A 20652-nucleotide genomic window follows, 5' to 3' on the forward strand; every position below is an offset into this window, starting at 1 on the left:
GGCCTTTCTCTTCAGCCTTGTCCATGGTTCACATGGTGGTGGGGACTAACGATTATGGGAGTCCACAAGAGTAGTGATGTCCTTATCTCCTGTCCCGTGTGTCTAAGGCAGAGTTAACAGCATACACCCGTCCTATGTGTCAACGGAAGAGCTAACGCCATTCCCTCTCCCTAGGGCTATAGGGCAAGTTCTTGGGCCCTGCTTAGTGAGGGCCAGTTGCAGCCTCATGCAGGCCCTACTGGGCCAGTCCTCTGTAGCACAGCTGTGCCTTCGGAAGCAGGGTGGCCCTTTCATGCTGCAAGACACTGAGGAGGCTTCAGGACCACTGGCCTCCTTCTCTACTCCCTGGAGCCTGCGGAGGGTCAGCAGGCCACTACAGGAGCAGGGCAAGAGGGAGGATGTGGATCTGTGGCTGTAGGAGAGGAGAGGTGACAAGGAGTGAATGTAGCCCAAGCCCAGCCCTTCTCACTAACTCCCATGAGGTCTGAGCATATCTGAAAAGCCCAGCATCACCAGCTTTGGTGGAAACCAAGGGTGAGCTTGGAAGATGGAGAAGCTGGGCACCACTATGAAGGCACACATGCTCCTCCAAGTGACAACCAGGGCCAGTGAGTGGCCTCCACTCCTGACTGTCCACTCCTGAGGCCTCAGTTTCCCCATCTACACATCCTGGGTGTCCAAGAGTCTGTCTAGCTCAGCTGTTTCAAGTGACTGAGCCAGGAGAGCCCAACTCTGCCCTTCCTACAGCTTGAGTTGTCCCCAGAACCTCTGGGGCTGAGTTTTGACCTCGCTGCCCACAATCACTCCTCTTTCTATTCAAGTCCCCTGTAGCATCTGGCATTTAGAGATGACCCAGAAAAGGGGACAGTTTACAGCTGCAGGTTTCAGGGGCAGAGTGGACAGACAAACGATCAGAACCTGCACTTATCAATGCTAGCTAAAGGCATTTTTGCTGCAGCTGCCCGGGCACCTGTCAACAGAGCAGGGCCACCTGGCTGAGGTGCCAGCACTTGCCTGGCTGGGACACCTGCTCTGAAAACCTTAAGAGTCAGGGTTGCATGAGACGACCCTGAGAACCATCCCCTCTCATTGGTGCCCACCATAGGCCATGCACAGGGGCGAAGGGCAGTCCCCCAACCGCAAAACCATGGAATGGATCCTGAAAGCTCTGCTTGAAGTTCACCTGGAGGCTCAGAACCAAGGGTCTGGTGCCCACCACCAGTAGTGGTATCTGCAGCCACTTCCAGAAGTCTGAATAGATGTCTACTTTTAGCACAGGGGCCACACAGCCAGAGTTCAAAGTCAAGAAGCTCCAGGGTTCTAACAACAGCTAGTGTTGGTATCAGCATGGGGAGCAGTAGGACTAGCACAGGGGTCTCTAAGGCTGCCTTGTGCCACAGTGCAGGGGTGACAGTCGTGATGCTCAGCAGCCCTCAGGGTGGGCACGTGGTCTGTTTCTGGAGAGGACACATTCCTGGGGGGAGCTCAGGAGCCTGTCCTTTTGATTCTGTTTGAGTGAAAATGGCCACATGGTCCCAAGAAGTGTCCATATAATGTGGGTTACCCTGGGGGAACTGAGGGGCCAGTTGGTGGGACCAGACTCAGCCAGTTGTGTGGACAGGGTATATGAATGGGTTCAGGATTCCCATGGCCTTGGTGAGCACATGGCCTGGGGGTGGTTTGGAAGCCACAGCCCTCAGCGTCACCCTCACCCTGCACAGTTTGGATCCCCAATGTCCCTGTAAGGGACCAGTTCTCACGATGACACTAGGCCACTTCTTAGACATCAGGAATCTGGGTGTCCCTTCTCCTACCCACCCTGCTTGAGGAGTGAGTGAGGAGGCCTGTGACATCAGCAGAGTTGCCAAGGAATGGAGGATTCAGATTTGAAGCCATGTCCAGATCTCACTGTCTGTTGCCTGCTGGGGTTGCCGTTATGATCCCGTATCTTGGGCTTATCTGGCTCTGAACAGCTGTTGAATTGGGGGCGCTTATACCTCATTGGCCTAGTTAGCTGTCAACACATGGAAGGTGGGGATGAAGCTTCCTATCAGAACTTTGGGGGAGGCTCAGGGGGTGGTCCCTCCTCAGCCATTGAACGAACGAATGAATGGATGAATGAACAGAATAAGGAATGAATGAAGTGATTTTGAGCACAGGATCACAAGCAAAAGGAGGAAGAACCTGCTCTCTGGTTGATGGGTTGGCCTCAAATGGTGGGGCAAAGTCAACATACTCCATGCCCCTACTTTGGGAAGGATGCCGACTCAGGCCTCAGGAGGTGCAGAGTAGGGGAATCACAGGGGCCATACTCTCAGCAGAGGTAGCTGCCCCAGGACAAGCCATTGGGACGTCCCCTGTCCAGCAGGGGGATTTCTGTTTAAATCAGGGAACTGCGAAATACAATGGCTGACTGAACAATATGTGTCTTATGGCTTGGAGATGACTTGATAAGAGTTTATTTTTTTCTGAACAAGAACAGGCTGCTGTGCTGGGGGAATGTCTGTCCCTCCAGGCATACAAGCTGGCATCTCTGCAGCATGAACCAGCCCCAGGGGAGATGGCTGTGGTGCACATGGGCTCAGGGCCGGATGGGGGAGTCCTGGGGCCCCCACCTTCCAGAAACTGATACTAAGCCTCAGCTATCAGTCATGTGGGCAGCTGGGGTACAAAGGGCTACCTGGACTCACACCCCTCTTCTTAGGGAGGGAGCAATGCTGAGGTCCACCTCCATCCATCCAGGGCAGGGGGTCAGGTGGGTGACAAGTGGCTAAGAGCCTGCAGCTCTTAGAAGTACCTGCATCACCCAGGTATGTCCAGGAAGCCTTGTGGAGGCGCCTGGGGCTCTGAACTAGAAATGGACCCCACATCAGTGAGGATAAGGCAGGAGGCAGTGTGGCAGGGGACATCCGGTCACCATTCCCTGTCTGGGTTCCAATGAACGTTCCGCCCCTGGTGAGCAGTTACCGACCGTGCTGCCCATGTCACAGGACTTGAAAGCCAGTGGATCACAGCCTCCATTTCTTTCAGGCAAAACGTCCCCTGCCCATTCTGACCCAGAAGAAGGGATGCCCACCGGGAAGTGTGGGAAAGGAAGTTCCACAAACCTATTTCACTTCCCCTCTCCTGGCCACCCTACCTGAGGTCCAGTTTAGGTTTATTCTAACACACAAAGAATACACAAGGGGAAAAGCCTGTTTGGGGCGGAGGGGGTTGTTATTAGTTTCTGGCTTGTTCTCAGTGACTCAAGCCCCTCAGTCTTTGATTTAACACAATGAAAAGGAAAAGTAGTCGGGTTTGCTACTGGTTTCAGGACTGCGCCCCATGACTAGGCCCCTTGCTTCCTGCTGAATGCAACCCCCCTCCAGAGCCCTGCCTTCACCTCTACGAGATTTTTCCACCAAACCAAACTCCAGCATGGACGGACGCATTGCACCCAGAGCCGTGGCCGAGGTCAAGCAGCGGGAGCAGCAGAGAGAATGTATAAAATAGACGATCCCGTTAGAAGCTTGGGCCTCATAAATCTCCACCGTGCTGCGGGCTGGATTTGGAAGGTGAGAGAAACATTAAGGAAGCAGAATAGAGAGAGCAGAAAGAATGTGGCACGAAGGCCAAGGAGCAGGGAAGTCACGGGGGACCAGGAAAGCGCAGCGTGCAGAGAAATTTAGTCTAATCCTTGCTCAATCTCAAGCAGAGGCTGAACCCAGAGCCACACGAAGCAGGGCGTCTGCCTCCCTGGAAAATTGATTTGTCAATAACCAGAGACTTGTCCAAAGGCATCTCAAGGTTGCTTAAAAAAAAAAAAAGTAAAAAATGAAAGCAATTCAGCAATGGCGCACACAATCAAGAAATGGATTCTGGTAACGTGATTTAGACAACTTGCAAGGGCTGTGGGCCATGTCTAGGCTGATGATCTGGAAATGTTAGATTTAGAATGTTCAAGGAAACAGGGCTCATTGGCCACTTTAGAGCAAGAATGTGCCTGCAAACAAAGAAATCAAAGTTGTTCTAAATCTCCTTCCATGATCTAAAAACTCCCTCCATAACCCCAAAACATGAATTTCCTCATTTGGGGTTAGGTCACCTAACCTGACCCTAATGTGGGAACCAGCTTCCTGCTGGGCCTTGCCCAACCAGGAGCAACAGGACCAGGGGGTAAAGTCCACACCTCATGCCCACCTCCTCCCAGGCTTCTGGGGCTCTCAACATGGGGTGGAGGCAGGAGCCACGGTCGAGGGGGGTCCCTCTCTGCAGAACACCAAGAAGGCCCACTGCCAGTCCAGCTCCACTCTCTGCACCTGCCCAGACCCCAGCTCTGGTCCCACAGGTGGGCTGGCAAATGTACCAGTGTGCAAGGCCACCCTACCTAAGAAGGGACCAGCACTTACAAGGAGAGAGATGGAGGCGAATGGAGAGTCTCCAATGGCAGCTCCTACTTCAGCTACAAACCATTGGTGTTGGCCTGAGAACTACAATTACTTGGGCTTCAGCTTTTCTTTTTGCCCTTATTTTGTTTTTTATTTTCTAACTTCTGTTGGAGATGAATGACACTATGCCTACATTGCAGAATTTCTTCACGTCACTGCTTCACTACTAGAAATTTCAGGAGGGTTCTCATTTTTCATGGAATTCTCCAGTCCCGAGCACATCTCTACAGATCTTTTGCCTAACTGTCAGCAGACTTCATAAAAACAAAAAAACTGAGCACCAACAGATTAAACTAAGAGTCATCATTCCCTGGATCCCAAAGGAAGCCCCTGGAGAGGAAATAACTGGTAAAATCTCCACCCACAAGGCCACATGTAGAGGACAGGGACTCTGGACCTGCATCTGGGGTCAGCAGCTGCCCACCACAGGTGAGACTCCCAGGTCCAATTAGCACTGCTGTGCCTCCATGAGTGAATTGTCCAGTTGAAAATACAGCATGAGAAGGGGGTGTCAGGAGGCTGAGGGGGGCAGCCTGCAGTGTCTCTGACTTCTTCATCACTGGACCAGGTGCAGGGCAAGACGTTGGCCTTCCTTCAACAGCAACTGCAGGTAAACCTGGAGGTCAGAATAGGTGACCAGAGATGGGGACAGACTGGACCACACCTTAGCTGTGAGAGGCACTAAACCAGGCAAGCATCTTGGGGTTTATGAAGGCCGAGCACACCATTTGCTTTGAGCAAGCATTGGACTTCTGCCTGTCCTGCCCTGAGGAAGAGGAATGGTGTACGCACACCAGAGGGAACTCGGCAAGAAACCCCCAGTCCAGCCACTCCAGGCCACATGACCCTTAACAGGGGTCTTGGTTGCTGGTACCTGTGGACATATTTGGTGGCCCTACTGAATTATACTAAGGGTGGGTTCTGGGCTTGTGCCTGGACCAGGACTTTGGTCAGTGAAGATAGCCTCAGGGCTCCAGAGAAGCCACTGTGCTACCACCTGTGGCACAGTGGGCATGAGGCAGTACTGGGCAGAAAAGGCCCCTGCAGACCTAGGGGAAGAGATGTGACAAAAGGTTTCCTGCCATCTTCCATCTTGGGACCCAGAAGGTCAATTGGGGGTGTGGGGGGGTCGGGTCTAGAGGAGTTATCCATCATGCCCACCTTACATGGCCATTGTCGTGGTCACCCTGCCGTGGCCTCTAGGAGAAGAATGGGCATGTAAGCAGGATGCTGACGTCTGAAAGGGACAGGAAAGTCCATTCCTATTTTAGACACAGCCCCACAAGTATGTGTCACCCTGTTTCGCAGATGGGGAACTGGATTCAGAGAAGCCCAAGAATGGTCAGGGGCACATAGTTTGCAACGGCGATGCCAGGATTTCATCTGGGTCTGGGTCTGTCTAGGCCTAAAGCCTGTGCTGCCCAACAGCAGCCAGACCGGGGAGCAGACAATATCCCACAGGGTGGGGAGAACCTCAGGACACCTCCCTCTACTAGAGTAGTTTACAGAGATTCAACGAGGTTGAACTTGACATTCCAGGGGTCCTCTCAGGTCCTTCCAGGTAAGCTAAAGCTTAGCTCTTGGCTACAAGATGACTCTGATCCCGTGAGGCAGGAGCCTCATCACTATGGCTTTTTTAGGAGACCCTGAGACCCTCCCCAGCATCCACCAAGGCTACAAGTGGCCTCAGCGACATCTGTCTTTCAAAGTGGCAAGTCCAGAGTCTACCTGAACCCACATTCTAGGAGGCTGAGTGGGTTCTGAGCACCAGACCTTAGAGATTTGGGTGTACCCTCAGGCCACACCCTGACAAAGACAGGTCTAATTTGGGGCAAAGGGGGCAGGAGAAAGGTCTGCATGCTTAGCAGAAGCCGTCCCAGTTGTTGGGAACAAACCCAAGCATTGGACAGGACAGACCAGCACCTGCAGCCAAATGTGCACAGACCCACCAGCCTGCTCTCCACCTGACGGCTTCCACTTGGGACCCACAAGCCACCCAACTGCAGCTTGCAAATGGGCCCAGAGCTACCAGCCCAGGGGTGCACGGCCCAGCCACCCAAGCCACAGTGTCCACCATCCACTGAGTTCAGCCTTTGCACTCCATGGGACACCTGAGATAGTTCTATGGGGACGTGAGTTGCTGCCAGGTCCCTCTGGACACCTTTCTGGCCCATTTTGGTTTTTTAAGCAGCAGGATCTCTGGATAGAGGCAGATGTGGCCTCGAATCAAATTCTCAAGGGCAAGTGCAGAGTGGACGGTGCCTCCCTGGCTCGAATGTCCTGGGACACCGGCCTCCATTCTGGGGCTGTACCTCAAATTTCAGTGACAGAGCAGACACAGAAAGCTGCCCACTTTATCAGCAGCCTGTGGGAGTGCTATATTGCGGTGGCCCCTCACCTTCAGCATTCCGTGCCTCCCAAGGGGGCAGATAATCCCACAAAGGGCCTCGTGCCAGAGTCTGGACACTGGAAAGTGCTTTTGGACTTGCTGGAATCTTCTTACTGGGCCCCAGGGTTCAGATCGAATGTCCCTTTGAAAGGGCCAGGGGCAGCCCCTGCACCCTGCTCAATCTGTCTGATACCAGATCCAGAGGGCTCCAGCCCATCCTGCTCCAACTGAAGGGGACAGCCCCCTCAATACTCCAGCCACCCCCCCACACCATAGTCCCAGTGAGGGGAGGAGGGAAGAGGAGGGAAAGGACTTTATCCAGCCCCAAGAGATGCCAGTGTCCTTTTTCCTGCAGCAAGACCACAGCTAGCATTTGCATTTGCCTGTCCCCACCCTCCCTCTCCTCTTGTTCTATCCACAAGCCTAGGGACTGAAGAATCCCAGGAACAGGTGAACAGGTGATCCCCCTTAAATTGGAATCCTGTTCACCTGACAAAATAATCCCCCAATCTGATGTCCACACACAAGTCTGTAGCAGAGTCCCAGACTAAAGCCAGAGACTGATCTGTGCCATGTGCAAGGGAAGTGCTCTTGGGCACACATGAATGGTCATGTGAGCACCTTGGTGCATGTGTATGCATGTGTCTTGCATGCACATGTGTGCACAAGTGCTTGGGTATGCACACAAAACTGACTGCCATGCAGGTCCCTAAGGGAAGCCAAAGCATGACAATCCCCCCCCACCAGTGACATCAGAGACAGTCCCAGGAGTGAGAACAGCAGGTGGATAAGGGCAGAGCAAGGAGAGACCTGCTGCTCAAGAAATGGCTCCCCCAAATCCAGACTATAACTATGCAAGAGACCCAGAGCCCTAACCCTATGGCATCCTATATGGGCACTGATGCCACCTCCCTTCATATGTGGCAGCATTGTGCCATGATGCTGTAGTGTGTCTCCAAGCAGCTGGGGTCCCTCAGCCAAAGGCTGGCAGCATGTCCACAGCTCTTCTCATGGAAACTTGGTGAAGAACCCCTGGCTATGACAGATAATCTTGTTAATGTAGAGGCCACATCCAGGGCCCCCAGGAGAGGTTGCCTAATTCTGCCCACTCACACACACAAATCTGCCCTTGGACAGAGAAAGTTCCAGAAACCCCAAATAGCTGCAGACAATGACAACCTGGGGCCCGAGGATAATGGGTTCCCGGTCATTATCACAGCAGGGCCTCACTGAAACCTCTGCTGCTTCCTCCACGCCTCCTGTGCACCATTCGGAAATGTCAGGCCAGGGAGTGGACAGGAACATCCTGCCCTGGAGGGGAGGAAAGAGAAAGTGGAGGGCTATGGTTGATGGGGATGGGAGTTCACCTCCACTGAGTACCAGGGTGCCAGCTGTTCCTGGGCACACAGCCCTGTTCCATTCCTCCATCCCCACTGGGTGCTGCTGGACCAGAGGGTGACCACATGCATTCAAGCTCTACTGCATGGAGGAGAGAGACAGGCTGGACTCCAGCTCTGCTTCAGTGGGTATGGAGGGTCCAGCTCAAGGTCCTGGAGAAGGAGGCATTTGACACTGCCCACTGGCTTCTCACTCTGCCTGGCCCAGCACAGGCAAGGTAGGGACACCAGGTGGGGAAGCCAAGAGCTGACCTACAGGGTTGAAGATCCCATGACTGTGGCTGGCACCTCCCTGCCTCCACCCCGGTAGGGATGGAGGTGCTTCCTCCAGAGTCCCATCTCTCACAACTGAACCACCCTCAGCCAAGGCCTCCTTGGAAACGGAAGTTGATGTCCAGTTGCTCCAGAGTGCCAGCAGGCTGGCAGCTCTCCTGCCTTGAGCCTATGGCCTACAGTATGTCCAGGTCAAGGGTGGGCTGCTGACCCTCTGACACTGGTCTAGCTGGCCCAGGGATGGTCTTGCCAGATTCTGAATGTCACAGCAAATAGAAAATTTCCCCTTGGGATGGACCCTACAGACCCTCAGACCCTCAGACCCTCAGGCGACCACACAGGAACTAGGTCCCAAGGCCTTAGACCTGCCCAGTCACACCGGACCCGAGGGTTAGCCTGCAGCCCATGTAGTTCCCATGGTTTGGTCCAAGGTTAACCCCATTTTGACTTTAGGAAGTGGAAGCTAGGGGCCTCCTCTGAGGCAGGAGTCTGGCAGGTTCAACTTGAAGGTGTCACAGGAATCAAAGGTGGTTCCACAAGTCAGGAGTGACACTTACTGGGGTCAGTGCCACCAGCAGCAGGTTCTGAGGCTTGGCTTCACCACTTCACCCATCCCAGTCTTGCCTGCTAGGCCTGAAGTCCTCTGTCAGGCATGGGGGTATTGTGGGGGAGAGGGGGCGGTGCTTGGTGCTTGGTTTTGCTTTTATGCATTCAGTAGAGCACGAGGGGCTTTAAGAAAGGGGCCTGGGTGGCTCAACTCTGCACAGCCTGGCTCCCGAGGTGCCCCTCCCTGAGACCAGCCAGGCTGTGCCCGCTCCCATTCAACCAACACCGGACGATGGAAAGTAGCTGCATAATCAGGGTGCTGGAGGCCCAGCTGTCCTAGTATGTTCACTATAAGCTCCCCAGTATTGTCCCCAGACACTCCTCCCTCTCACGGAAGGACCGCCATGCTTCCCCTCCACCCCTAGCACAGGGGAGACCACACAGTCTTTGAGCACCTGGTAAAGACATTCTTCCTGCTTCGGCTGTTTTCCTTGCACTGCCGTGCTCTGTCCTCCAGGGAGAGGACTCTCTGGCTTCTCACAGCCCTATGGCGACCAGCCCCCTACTCCTCTTTGAACAGGGTAGTCTGTCAGAATTCAGGCAATTTAACACCCTGGGCAAAGAGAGAATTTGGGCAGGAGCAAAGACAGATTCCTTACTGAGGCTGCCAGCACTGGGAACCCAGGTGCAGAAGAGGGCCCTAGAACCGGAGTCCTCCACTGCTGTAATTAGCAGATGAGATTCGATAACAGGCAGCAGCTTTCAGTGGTTTTATCTAACCTTTGGAAGGTAAGATTAACACCTTCGAAGGAGAGAAAGTTAAAACTCAGGGCTCTCTGCTTTGCAATTCTGATTCCCAGCTGTGAAACCAGAGAGCCCCTCCTGGGGTGTGCTATCTGCCCCCAAGACTTCTGAGCTCTCTTACTCACTTTCCACATTTTTTTTTTTTAGAACTTTTGTTCTTAAGGACATTCAGCTGAATGTGCAGCCACCACACTGCCTCCCCTATGGTGCACTCTCTTGCACATTCATGTACATAGCACCCCCTGAAGAGTCCCAAGTGTTAGGGACCGAGATGCCAGTCTCTTGCAGGCTTTTGGTCAAAGATGCCAAAAGCTGCCGCATGCTCTGTGGAGACATTAAAAATCTCCCATCGTCTGATTTACTTGTTGCTGCTCAGATTTCATTCGTCAGGAAGAAGCTGTCCAACGCATTTGTCTGCACGGAATCTCCAATAAGTCCGACCCGGCCAGAGAGCAGACTAGCCTCCAGAGCACTGGGTTGTGCACAGGCTCCAGGTGTGGGAGCAGGCTGTGCTCATTGTTTTGTTTTGTTTTTTAACAAAATGGACTGTCAGAGCATTGGTGAGATGAAGCTTAGGTCTGGGGATATCGCCCAGCACAAAATAACAGGCCTTATTTTTAAAGCCACGTCAAATCACTTCCAGGGAAAAATTGATCTGTCTTTGATAGCTTTTCTTCCTGCTAATGTGATAAATAAATAATTAGTCACATCGTCAGGCTGTTTCATTAAAGAAAAGGATGGCTAGGTGGGCTGAGATAGAGAGACCGATCAAGAAGAGTGGGACCGGCTGTAAATCCCCCCATGCCTATGACACCATTTGTATTCTATCAGCCACTGGCTTATGTTCAGCCTGAGCTGAGAACTGAATACCCTATTCAGAGAGGTGCTCGCACGGCGTGTTATTGCAATTTAATATTTTCACACACAAGACACATCATTATCTCGCAACCTGACACTGGCAGCATAATTCTGTAATTTTTCAAGAGGTCTAATTTTTCTAAATGTGAGCGCCAGCGCCCAGGATTGTCTACACAGCCCTGTCTCCTCTTTGTTTTTTCTCGGGGTTGCAGACTGCAGAAAAGTGCTCACAGATCGCTGCAGCCTCTCCACCTTAGAACTTTTCAGTCCTCTTCTCCCACAACGACCAGCTGCAAAACAACTTTGTGCCGGGCTTGGCACAACCTGCTGGTGGCAACTGTCTCCAACACCATGCAGAGCTAAGGGCACAGGGTCCTGCAAAACTGAGTGGCACTTTTAAAAGCACAAGTGGACCGGGAAGTGTGCAATGTCGCTGATAAAAAAAAAAAAAAAAAGAGAACGGCTTGGAGGTAAATCAAATGTCAGATTCATTTCTGCACACAGGTGCACACATATGTGTGCAGGTACACAGCACATGTGCGCACACGAACATGTCCTCGGCAAACTCTGCGGAGAGTGTTAACGTGTCAGCCAGATGAAGAGTCCGTGTCAGGGGCTATTTCTCTCTCCAGCAGTGTCAACTCTGGCCAGCAAAACACCCTCTGGTTTTCAAGTAGTTCAGGAATGCATCGGCTATTCCAGGAATAAGAGCCTGTGAGTGATTTGCAAGAAAGGCCAGAAATTTCCCAGGGAGCCACTTCCTGCAATGAGCAGGTGGCAAAGGGGAAGGGGTGACACAGCCCCCAAGCTAGGCCATACTTCCTGCTGGTTGCTGCAGCCTGACGTCTCCATATTCTGCTGAGTCTTGGGCATCCTGTGGGGTAAGGCTTCTCCCCAAAAGGGACCCCTAGATCTGTGAGCAGCTTTACGCTCTCCTGAACGCCAAACCCCCAGACACATTACCCCCCACCCCGAGGTAGCCAGGACTAGGCTACCTTGAGCAAGTACTGACCAATAGCGCCTTCCGGACGTGGATGGGGACGCTGTCAGGCCAGCACAAATCAGAGATGCAGTGCTACCACCTTACTCTCTGCTTGGGGACGGCAGCAGCTTTCTTGTGGTCCCCATTTGGACTCCTCTGGTGAGCGTAATTTTCGGTCTTTGTTTAAATGTTTTATGGACTGATGTGACTGGGTCTCTCTGAGGAGGCTGTTACAGCCCGTGGGGCAGACACAAACATCTGAGCGCTTTGAAATGCATGCCCCTTTCCTTCGGAGACCCAACTAGAAGGAGCGATCGGAGTCTATTATGTAAATCCATATTTTGGTATAGTATCAACTGCCAGCCTCTGAATATAGATATGGGATTAAGCTGCATCACAGGAAAGAGTCCCAGTCATATTCCTCATGTCCCAGCCAGTCATTCCATCCCTCTGCTGAAATACTGGGGCCCTGCTGACCACAGGTTCTGGAGAAACAGATTTTATTTGAACCACGAAATTTACAAGAGAGAGGCTTATGGAAGCTCTCCAGAAACCCCCCACACCTTTCGGCCTTCCCAATTCGAAATAGGGTTGGGGTCTAGCGTCAGCTCCGCCAGCACTGTGGCAAGACTGGGGTGAGCGAGAGAGCGAGCTTGGGCCAGCTGCTGTTCTGACTCTGGCTTCCACCCATGGGAGCAGCTTGGACACAGAGGTCCAGACCCCCCAAGCAAGGACCTGCTTCCTAGTAGGGATGCAAAGAACCTGGTGGGTGCCTCCTAAACCCCAGCATGCCACTCTGCAATGACCATGGCTGAAAACAGCCCCCAGGGCTCAGGGACCATCTCTTCCTCTGAATGGCCCCCTGGGGAAACACCTTGCAGCTGTGGGGGCTCCTTTGCCCCAAGGTGAGCATGGTTCAGAGCCCAGCACACAGTAGACCTGTGACAAGGTTCTGGGCTCCAGGGAAGATGAACAGATCCATGGGAACAGGCCAAAGACCCCAACCCCTGCAGGAACAGGAGGCCTCTGAGAAGAAGAGAGCTGGCAGATGCCAACAGCTGTTTCAGCCCTGAGGACAGACGTAAGGGTGCCAAACACCCACTGGGCTTCAGGGTGTGGCTAGCTTTGATCACAGGGAGCCTCGGATGCACACACAAATCAGGAAGGGCAGCCTGCACACGGTACAGAGTTGCAGGCACCTGTGCCTCCAAGTTTGAAAATAAAATCAGCTAAGAATAATGCATGTGTTTTATTTCAGGACCCAGCGATATGGCAGGAATCAGAATCAATCCTTTGCTGGAGCCGAGGGAGGCCCACGGGAGGTAGGGCTTCAGGATGTGGTTTGTGCCTTGCTGGGGGTCCACATACCCTGTCTGACATTGATGCCTTCCCCATGGCCCCCACAAAAGGTGGGAGGCTGAAAACAGATGGAGCAATTTTCCAAAGAGTGCAAAGAGATAAAAAAGAAAGCTTGCTCTGACTCCTTATCTGATCTGAGATTCTGGTGTGCCCCAACCTGGCCCCAGGACCCCCAACACCCATGCAGCAGCACCCACGCAAAACACCATGCTGGAGCCTTGCCTATCCTCTGTGCAGTCCTCCCTACCTGAGGCCAGAGTGAAAGAACATGGGGCACAGACACATATACACTCTGCAACACTGAAGTTAAAACTCACTTTTATTCTCCAAAATGTCCTGATCTTTACCTGGCACAAGGTAAGGACGCTGCACTGACAAAGCCCCGCCAAGGTGGGGCCTGGGGATCAGGAAGGGCTGGCTGTGCACACAATACAGAGTGGCAGGGAAGAGAGCCCCCACCATGTACCCCCCAAGCCTGTGAGGTGGCAGGGCCAGGGGCAGGGCAAAGCCCACATGAGTCCCCGAGGGAGGCCTCCAGGGACTTCTGCAGGCCAGGACTTGATATTTGCATTAAGCACTTGGCTTTGTTATTCTTTCTAAAGTAGGAAAGTAGACAAAGCCACCTATTTCTCAACTCCACGGAGCACCAAATAGAAAGCAAACTGCAAGCATATGGAGGTTACTTCAATGGGGACCAGCACCAGAGCCAGAGATCTGGGGAGACATGGACCTGACAGAGCCCAGACCCCCATGTCTGGCCCTACCAAGTGACCCAAAGACATCTGGGCTTACCTCCATCACCCCTGAGACACCTCATTATCACCCAACATCAAAATTCATATAGAATATAAATTCTGGGTAAAAAAGAAAAAAACAAATTGGCTTAAATCCATTTAGGTAAGTCAGGAGGCTACCAAGAAGGGAGAAGAAAAGTCCTTAGAGCCAGGAAAGCCCAAACACTTTGTGGGAATTACCTAAGATAACCGGGAAGCCCTGGGAAGCCCACTTGTCCGGTACCCCTGCAGCCCTGCTCACTGGCTTCCAGCTCAGCAGCCCAAGTTCTTTTCCTCCCACTTGCCCCTCAACACTGTGTGGGGTGAGGAAAGAGACACCCCACAAGAAGCCAAGTATCCCCTGCTTCTTCTGGGGAACGTTGAGAGGCACTGAGGCTGAGCCATGCTGCCTGCTTCTTCACCCTGAGCCACTTCTGTGCTGGGAAGAGCTGGCAGCCACCAGCATGAGCTTCCATACACAACTCCAGTCTCCTCAGAGCACACTTCAGAAGCAAGAGAAAGCATGAAATCAAGAAGGCCCTCTTTTACCTGCCACCTGCTCCCCGCAAGGCCAGTGTTTTACTGCACACCAGTGGGAACAAGAAGTCAGCGTTCTCCATCACTCCCCTCAGCCACTGAAGACTCAGCTCAGACTCAGCCAGGATTTCCACAGGCAACACCGATCCAAGACACACACAGGCACACACGCTTGAACAGCCATGCTCGATGATGGAGCACAGCCTGGAAGTGAGCACCACTCTCACACGCATGCTATCCACAGAGAAGTCGCGCAGTTAGGAAAGTCTGGTGGCTTTCCTAACACGGTTTATTCTGCACGAGCCTCACCTCTCGAGGTTCAGAAGGCTGACATGCTAGGGAAATACAATGTGGGAGGACGCACATTCCTTGCCTTCCTCGCTTTCCCGAGCAGAGCAGGGCTTCGGGTGAGCAGACTTCCAAGTTTGAGCTTAGAGACACTACACGCAGGAAGGCTTTGCCTCTATGCCTGTAAAACTCCATGTCAATGTTTACCAGTTCTTCTTCCCACCTGAGCTGGGAGGCTGGGGAGCTAACTGCTCCATGGTACTGGCCTCGGGTAGCAGGGGTGTCCCCTGTGTCCCATGGTGGGTTTTGGGTCACTCTGTGACTGTACCCCATATTGTTAAGCGTGGGGCTCAGATCAGAATGAAAAGAAGAAACCCATCTTCATCAGGTTTGTTAAAACACAGGCTCCACTGCCTCAGCCTTGAGAGATGGCGTTCGGGTACGGACACTGGACAAACCCTCAGGTTTGTAAAATGTGTGCGGGAGAATGCAGTGCTTATTTAGAGGAGACGAAATAGTCACCAAGACCAAGCCATGTTTTAAAATGATTATAAATTATTTTAACAGTGCATTTGCAAAGGGTTATAAAAACAGCCATAATATATTTTTTCCCTTAGATTCTAGAATTACCAGTGTGACAGCTAATGCAATAATGATTTGTTTCAAATGCCAGTGTTTAAGCTGTATAAAGCTGATTTTATACATTTTTCCAGTAGGCCGCATTGTAGTTAATGAAATTAAACACACCAATCGCATTTGTCCCCAGGGGACGAGGAACTGAACACACCACTGGTTTATTTTTTTATTAAAATAAATTGCAGCCGGCAAGATGGACTAATTGCATACAGAATTGAAAAAGAAACATTCCATTGATATAATTAAGCCAATTTTCATGGACAGAAATAGTTATAGTGGATATAAAATAAGCAAAGCCCTCACCAGAACCTGACTTCCCTCCTTTTTTGCACAAAATGTTAACTATTAAACAAGCATGTATCTCCAGCGGCCAGCACTCCTATCTTCCCGCTCTGGGTATTGTTCCCAGGTCTCAGGAGAGGCTGCCCAGGGCCAGCCAGCCACCTCCAGACAGTGAAGGATCTGATGCTGAAACCCAGAAGGTCGGGAGTGATCAGAGCAGGGAGAAGCCATACCTCCTTTACTTGGGGGCCACTTGAATCAGGAGTCCAGAATGGTCACTGTGGCCCTGGCCATAGCCCATGAGGTCCCATTCTGGAGGCAAAATGGCCAATTCCAGACCAGCAACCTTGCGCCGGCCCTGCAACTCAGGTACACGCAGCAGTAGCAGCACTGCTCCCAAACTGCCTGGGGTGGGGCTGGCTGGTTACTCCACTCCAGAGTGTGTGTGGGGGGGTAAGCAGGCAGGTCCCACACTTCCTAGGGGTAAGGCACAGCCTCCTGCACTTGCTCTGACCGGAAGGCAATAGGAGGGAGGAGGACAGGCAAGGCCATCCCCCGTCAACACTGGCTACTCTGCACCTGCCCTTGGGAGAGGGCACCCACAGCCAGGGCAGGAGAACCAGACAACCACTCCCTGGAGCAGAGAGTCCAGCCCGGAGCAAATACAGAACCCAGTCTGCACGCAGCCATGGCACAGTTCATGACTGCATTCACAAACTGTAAGCACTTAGATGTCTACTTGCCTTTTAAGAACAAAAACCTGTTCCAAGCTGAGCATTGGCCTTGAGAAAATAAGTTTAACCCTGACACATTAAAAAAAAAACAAAAAACTATGGGATTAACTAGAGTCTGCAGTGCCCTGTGGGGAAGGAGTGCTACATGAGAAAGTTTGGAGGTATTCATTGAACTGACATTCCCTTGAACCCTGAACTTGCTGTGTGGCTGAGTGATCTACTCTACCTCTCTGTGCCTGAAGTTTCTTATGCCTAAAAGAGGCGCCAGCTACTCCACACTTCCTCCTCCCCAGGGCAGGTGGAGGGGTTGTTGGGGTCATGTCTACAGGGGAACCACCGCAATGCTTCCACAAGCGCCCTGACCAGCTGCCTCCAGGCTGTACCCACTGCCTTGACTGAAGTTGGGTGTTTGACTTCTAGAGGATGGGGTAGGGAGAAGATGAGGGGAGGGAGATTCTGAAAATCCTTTCCTCTGCCCTCACTTCCGTCCCCCCCCCCCACACACACAGATCTCTCCTGTCCTCACCCCCATGCCCCCACTGCCGACTTAGAACTCCAGCGTATCTCAGCTCAGGTCCCCCGGAGACAACGAAGGGCATGCCAGCCAACCGGGGCCAGGCGCCCACACAGTCTGGGCTGGGGTCGAGGGTCTGGGAGTTCAGACGCTGACACTGTCCTTTTCTGCCAGGGAAGCCAAGAGGCAGGGGGACTCCTTGGGGCTCCAAAGAGAAAGGCGCTGCTCTGGCTGGGCTGGGGGTCAGGCCTTGGCTGCGCGGTGTAGACGCGGGCGCTACGGTGCACAGTAATTGGCCGCCACTTTATGCGCGGGGAGCAGGGAGCCGCTGCGACCACCAGCCGAGCCCGGCGTTCCCAGGCCCCGCGTACCCGCCCGCCTATGCCATCTGGAGAATCTGCACCCAGGGGTCCAGCGCGGCGCTGCGCTGCGCCGTGGCGAGGCCCGGCCGGCTCCCTCCGCCTCGCCAAGTTTCTTTCCCTCCCTGGGAAGGCACAGCAGCCGCTCCTTGTGTTCGGGCGCGCGGCTTCCGTGAGTGCTGCTTCCAAGACTTTATACTCGGGTTTCATTCAAAACCTGATAAATTGTATTTAACGCTATTTGAAATTTTTAAACGAAATCAATCAAAAGACTTTTAATCCTGGGTAATTTTTGTTGAAACTCTAATTGTACGTCATCTTAATTATCAGTACCAGCCCCCCAAGGATCCCTAATTGCCTCCTAATTGAATAAAATAGGGGGCTAATCGCACCCATGGAAGCCAGCGAGCAGTTGCTGGACAAGCCTCCCCCAGGGGTCCTGGGGGGGGAGCCCAAGCCGCCCACACCGGCCTCTGGGTAGAAACCGGAGACTTAAGACTTAGCACCCTGCCCCAGCACTGTCCAGAAGGACTTGGAGGTCTCAGCAACCAGAGGGCTAGGAGGTCTGGCCGCACCTGTTCCCCACAAGAGAAGCTGGGCGGGCCCAGGCCAGTGGGTGCTTAGAGACCCTAGGGCACAGCCTGCACTGGCCTGGGTTGGGGTGGGGGGCTATCCAGCAGCAAACTAGCCCCTTAGGTCTCTACACCGTGGCACACCAGTCTGTGGCAGGGGCAGGACCTATGGCTCACTGCACAGGGCAGCCGGGCACTGGCGGCCAGCCTGCACCCGCTCCTCCACTATAGCCTCTGCGTTTTTCCGCCTAAAGCGGGGGGCAAGACAATTCTACCAAGCCGCTCCTGGTGCTGCCGCCCTAGCCAGTGTCCAGAGGAAAGGTTGGAGGCTGGGCTCTGGGGAGAGCCTGGGGGAGGGGCAGACTGCCCTGGGGAAGGTGGGAGAAGGGTAGGACTCAGCAAGCAGAGCCTGGCCTGTTTTCATCTGGAAGAAGGAACCAGGCTTAGAGCTGGGCCTGCAGCCTGCTCGACCCCACCCTGTGTCTCACACAAAGACCCACAGCGGGCAGGCCTAGGTAGTGGTTGTGGGGAAGGCCATTGTCACAGCCCTGGGATCATGGGTCTGTCACCTCCATGGGAATCAGGCCTCAGAGAATGAGGGCGGCTCTGCTGAGGGCCCTGGCTGTTGAGTGTCTGGGTACATGCCCCGCAAAGAGGCCCCCGACTGTGCTATGAGAAGGGTAGAGGTCAGAAGGGCACCTTGGCTGTGCTAAACCCCCACCAGCCCACCTGGCTCACCAATAGTGGCAGAAACAACAAAGCTATTGTTGAGAATTTCGTGTATGTGGGTTTTTTTTAATGTGGGAGGACAGTCCCGTGTCCCCACTGGCCAGCAGCACTGGCCCAGAATGAGTAAGGAGACCCTGACCCTAAGCTGTCCTCACTCTGCCCCTGGCCCCATCCTCAGGTTTTCCATCAGCTGAGTCCCAGTGCCATCTTGAGTGCCCCTTGACCTTTGCCCTTGGAAAGCGCATCGAATACCCCCACCATGGCCCCCAAAATGCTACCAACTCAGGCACCTAGCAGGCCCAGCTGGAGCAAGCCATCCCAGCTAGGGCCTAGAATACAGTTAGCAGGAAACACAAACGAAATTATGGCCCCAGGTGCACCCTCAGGCTCGTCCCCACCAAGCACTGGGTTAGGAGGTAACATACATTGGTCTGGTTGTCCTTCTGTCCCCTATACACAATTTCAGGGACAGCCCAGGGCCCAAGTGCACCAGAGCCCGAATAACCATGACCTTGCTTCCTTCCCCCAGTCCATGACCCCGGTGGGGTTGTGGTGGGGAGGAGGATGCTCTGTTGGCTGCTGAGTGCCAGCTCTGCTGCCTCCGATTCAGGTAATGGAGTCGGTCCCCGGGGACTTTCACATCTGCTTAAAATATTGTTCAATGAAATGAAATTCCTCAGCTGATCCTGCGCTGTTTGGAGCAGGCAGCCCCGACCGGCCGACCGGAGTCTGCCTCAGCCACCTTCTTGGAGAGTGCCGGGAGCAGCAGTCCCAGCTGTGGAGCCTGGAGCCAGGTCTCATGGCGCACCTAAGAGAGGGTTCTCTCGGCCTGTCGCGGGTCAAACTCCTATGGGCTGTTTCTCACTAAGATCGCCCAGGAAAGAGAAGCCAGCGCTCTGTACTCCAATCGGTCGGGTCCTCCGATTCTCTGGCCTTCAGGCCAGGCTGTAGGACCCTGCCAGGCACCCGTTCCGGTCTTGAGTAGAGCCGAGCCCAGGCAACCCTCCCCACCTGGCGGAGGTGCAACAGTCGGAAAGCTGAGCTCAGGCAGCGACCCACCCGGCGTGGGCCTCTGGGAAGTTTCCGGGGCCGCGCGGGGAGCGCTGAGCCAGCCTCTCGCTTGCAGCGAAGGCCGGGAGGAGCGCAGTAGCGTTGCTCTTTCTCGCTCCAGCTCTGGGCCCTTCCTCTGCAAGCCTAACCAGCGCGGCCTGCAGCCAGGGAGTCGGCACAGAGAAGGTCCGCGGTGCACACGCAGACCCCAATAGAACACAACGCTTGGTCCTCGCGCCGTGGGCAGACACGCAGTGCGCACATAGTCCCTTCGCGTCCGCAGCAAAACGTTCGGCCCTGTTCGTACCAGAGGGGTCAGAGGTCACGGGAGGCCCTGCAGGCAGAGGCCAAGGGCAGCTGGCGAGGAACCCGGCTAGAAGGGGGCGTCTCACTCAGGGGCCACGAAACGCTAACGGCGGAACCCAGGGGAGCCTGGCAGAAGATGGGAGCTGCTTTTCCCTGCAGGCTGGCCGCGCGGCCTAGGGCTGTGGGGGCCGCTGTGGGGCAGAGTCCGGCCGGGTCCCGAACACGAAGGAGTGGAGCTTTTTCGGAAAACTGCCGAGAGTCCCGCACCCAGTGGGCTGACGCCTGAGGGTTCAGCCCTGGGTGCCGCGAGGCTGGGCCGGGCAGGACCGGGCCCTGGAGGAGCGAACGGAATGGCCTGGTGGTGGGGCAGGGGTCCCGAGCGGAGCGGGCCAGGGCTCCCCTTCCGCGGGCGGGCAGGAGGCAGAGGAGGGGGCGGCACGACCAGGCGGCGCCGAGTCCGCTCTGCGCGGTTCTTGTCGCTTCGTTGTAGCCGGGCCGCGGCCGGGCTGCGGGAGCCGCGCTCGCCGGGCCGCGGCGCCGCCTGTCCCCACCTGCCTGTCGCGACGGCCGCCAGGGCCGCAGCCCCCGGCCCTCCGGCCTCGCAGCGGATGGCGCCAGCGGCCGGACTCGCAGGGTACGCGGGCTGCTCGGGGGCGCAGTGGCAGCGTTGGCGCGGACGCCGGGAGCACCCGGCCCGCGGCAAGGACCCGCCGGCGGCAGGCTGCGTGCGGAGTCCCAGGCTCGGCCCAGGGCGGAGCGAAAGAGAAAGTAAGACCCGGGCCCGGGCAGTCTCGCCGGGGCAGTTCCGTCCCCATGGGCCTCGCAGCTGTGCCAGGC

At 54.5% G+C, this 20652-nt stretch overlaps 1 protein-coding gene across 3 annotated transcripts in view; it reads right to left on the reverse strand.

The window, feature by feature from the left end:
• The window catches only part of Prdm16 (PR/SET domain 16), a 318554-nt gene that overhangs the window by 296686 nt on the left and 1216 nt on the right, over nucleotides 1–20652 (reverse strand). The window lies entirely within an intron of this gene.

The sequence above is a fragment of the Castor canadensis genome, chromosome 7 (assembly GCF_047511655.1).
Source record: "Castor canadensis chromosome 7, mCasCan1.hap1v2, whole genome shotgun sequence".
NCBI lineage: Eukaryota > Metazoa > Chordata > Mammalia > Rodentia > Castoridae > Castor > Castor canadensis.